Source organism: Sinocyclocheilus grahami, unplaced genomic scaffold, assembly GCF_001515645.1.
Source record: "Sinocyclocheilus grahami isolate Dianchi unplaced genomic scaffold, SAMN03320097.WGS_v1.1 scaffold28.1, whole genome shotgun sequence".
In the NCBI taxonomy this organism is placed as follows: Eukaryota; Metazoa; Chordata; class Actinopteri; order Cypriniformes; family Cyprinidae; genus Sinocyclocheilus; species Sinocyclocheilus grahami.
Genome location: NW_015505207.1, coordinates 2552324 through 2556167, shown reverse-complemented (window position 1 = coordinate 2556167; position 3844 = coordinate 2552324).

The following is a 3844-nucleotide window of genomic DNA, read 5'->3' as shown; positions in this document are numbered from 1 at the left end:
AATAGTGCATAATTTTTCACATGCCACATTCTGAAGTAAAACTAAAACTATTGATTTAAAAAAGAAAAAACCGAAATGAAATAATTAGCGCAAAGTAAAAAAAAAAATAAAAAAAGTAACTCCTGTGATGCAAATTACTTCATACATCAGTGTCACATGATCTTTCAGAAATCATTCTAATATGCTGATTTGGTGCTCAAGAAACATTCTTTATTATTATCAGTGTTGAAAATAGTTATGTTGATTAATACTTTTTGTGGAAAACTTTTTTTTTCAGAATTATTTAAAGAATAGAAAGCATAGAAATTGCTTTCTTTTGAATGAATTTTCAGCAAATTGCAGCAATTGAACACCATTTATTTGAAATATAATCTTTGTTAACAATGCAAAAACCTTTACTATTAATTTTGATGATTTTAATGCATCCCTGCTGAATAAAAGTATTAATTTCTTGAAAAAAAGTACTGTCCCTAGACTTCTGAATGGTAGCGTACAAATAAATATAATATATTAAAAAAGTATAAATAAAAAAACTTTTATTTAGGGATTTCATATATATATATGTAGCACCCTTACAACCACTCTGTATGTGCTTTCTGATCTTTGGCGGGAAAAGCTTGGGCGTATCGAGTAAAGTGGTCCGTCACTACAAGGATGTTGACGAAACATCTAAAACGAGTCTGGCTCAAGTGACAGAAAAAGACGAAACGAGTCTGGCTCAAGTGACAGAAAATTGATACAGACGAGATCTAGAGGGCCTTGACTAGTGATCTGCTTTAAGGGAGCAGCTCTCTGGGGAAAAGCTTTGCGAGTGATACATCTGCCGCAGTTTTTGATGTACTGCTCAACCTCAGCTCCCATCTTCGGCCAATAGAACCGGCTTCTGATAAGTTCGATGGTCTTGTCCACGCCCAGGTGACCAGATTCATCATGCAGAGATCTCAAAACCATCGGAACATACTTTCTGGGCAGTACCAGCTGCTTTACTTCAGTTCCATTTTTCTCAACCTTTCTGTAGAGCAGATTGTTTTGAATGAACAGTTTGCTTGCTTCTTTTTTCAACAGGACTGACGTTGGATTGTCGGGGCTGGTGAATGATGGACCACCACGAAGTGACTGTTTGACTGGAGCGATAGTAGAATCAACATCTTGAGCGGTGACAAGATCTTTGTGACTGAGCTGACTCAAAGAACCAAGATCCAGCCGAACTGGGTAGGCGAAACACTCTGGTATACCATCAGGTGACAATCCGAGTGACTCAGCTATAGTTGTAGGCTCTGTTGGGGTTTCACAGCACTTGACCTGCTTACACAGAGCTTGAACACTTTCATTCGTTACGGTTTGCCAGCCTTCTTCTGTGGTTGGAAGGGGGTTGCGTGACAGGGCATCGGCATCGATGTTGCTACTGCCAGGCCTGTACTGCAATGTGAAATGGTAAGTGGCAAGTTCTGAGAGCCAGCGGTGACCTGTCGCGTTGAGTTTGGCAGTCGTTAGGATATAAGTGAGGGGATTGTTATCGGTTCTCACGGTAAACTGTGCTCCATACAGGTAATCGTGGAACTTGTCGACCACTGCCCATTTAAGTGCCAAAAACTCAAGTTGGTGTACTGGATAGTTCTTTTCAGAGGCACTTAGCTTGCGGCTTGCGAAAGCAACAGGTCTCAAACCCTCGGGGTATTCTTGGTTGAGGACAGCGCCGAGCCCATGACAACTGGCATCAATGTGAAGTATGTAAGGCTTGGTGGGGTCGCCGAATGCCAGCACCGGTGCGTTTGTGAGGCAGTGGATGATCTTTTGGAATGCCTCTGAACAAGACTGGTCCCACCGGTCACCAAAAGGCTCATTGACTTTGTAGTAGGTCTTGTCTGCTGCAGAGGTAGACTTTTGCTTCTTTTGGGTGGGAGGATAACCTTTGCACAGCTCTGTAAGTGGTCGAACAATGATGGAATAGTTTTTTATAAACCTGCGGTAGTAGCCACAGAACCCCAGAAACGACTGCAGAGAAGGAAGGTCGGTTGGCTGCTTCCACCGCTTCACTGCTTCAACTTTGTCCGGGTCTGTGGCGATACCATGCTCGGAGACAATGTGCCCGACGTAGGTGACTTGTGAGCGACAGAACTGGCACTTGTCGAAGGACAACTTGAGTCCAGCTTCTTCAAGACGAGTGATCACTTTGAGTAGTCTATGCTCCTGCTCCTCCAAAGTCTTGCCGAAAACAATGAGATCATCAAGATAGACGATGACTTCAAGCATGTGCATGTCGCCGACTGCCTTTTCCATTAGTCTTTGAAATGTCGCAGGGGCCCCTGTGATCCCCTGCGGCATCCGCTCAAACTGGAAGAATCCCAGAGGACAAATGAAGGCGGTTTTCTCTTTATCCTCCTCAGCCATCGGGATTTGATAGTAGCCGCTGCGCAGATCCAACACTGAAAACCACTTACTGCCAGACAAGCAATCGAGAGCGTCGTCGATACGTGGTACAGTGTACTGATCTGGGATAGTTCTGCGGTTCAGGGTGCGGTAGTCGACACACATACGAAGTTGACCATTCTTTTTACGTGCAAGGACGATGGGTGACGCATATGGACTTCTTGATTCTTTTATGATCCCAGCCGCCAACAAACCTTGCAGGTGACGCCGAAGATCATCCAAATCCGCAGGGGCAATACGTCGAGATCGCTCTCTGAAAGAAGTGTTATCGTTCAGACGGATGTGATGCTCTACCCCTCTAGCCAAGCCGACATCCCACTCTTCAACAGAGAACACGTTGGAGTGTTTGGCAAGCTTTTGGCTCAGCCTCTCTTTCCACTCCTTGCTGATGGGGGACTCACTGAAGTCAAACAGAGAGGGATCCATAGCTGGAACAGATGCAACTTTAGGGTTTGGTGCATCTGTCACAAGGTCAGCGATAACGGTGCCCACTGGAATGGCAGTTTGTTTTAGAGACTCATTACGCAGAAGCACCAGGAAGTTGTTTGGATCTAGCATCTTGGAGAACAGCACAACGGGCTGGACCAGTACACTTGGCGGAAGAGCAGGTGAGTGGGCTCGTTCAAGAATGAGTATGCTGTCTCCGATATCTTGGTTTTCTTTGACTTTGCAGATGGCAACGTATTCAGTTCCAGGAGGGATGCTGAGAGGACCAGGGCCAGACCACTTAACTTCAGCCACCGGTAAGTCTTTGTTCTCTTCTGTAGACTTCACTGCAGGAACAGGTAAGTGGTTTTTCTCTTGAACTTGGATGTTGACTGAGTTGATGTTCTCTGTGTCTTCTGTCTTTGTTCTGGACTTAAAAGGCTGAACCCCCCTGACGTTTGTGCCGATCAGGACAGGTATAGACTCTGAGCAACGTGGATCAGGGCACACCAGAGCCAGGACAGGAACAGACTTGACTTTGTAACACTTGGACATTTGTGGCAGCTCCAGCTCAACTTGGATGTAACCTTTGTATGGGTAACTGCTCTCTGACTCACTTAGGCCCCATATGGCTAGACCGGTCACAGAGTTTAACTGAATGTGTGAAAGGTGTTCGGCATACCAGCTATCAAAGATGATGGTAACTTGAGAGCCACTGTCCAGCAGTGCAGTGCAGGGGTTACCATTGATCTTGATTCGAGCAGTGGAGGGTGGTCCCACGAGTCCCTTGGGCAAACTGTTGGTCTGTACATTTACAGAGCTTCTCTTAACACTCGCATTTGTGTTTTTTGTTCTTGTCTCATTATCTGATTTGTAGTTTTGCTTGTACTTTCTTTGAGCTTGCAGCAGTTTCTGAATAACTTGGAGATAGTTCTCAGGAGATACACACTTATTTGCAAAATGCCCGTCTTCACCGCACCTATAGCAG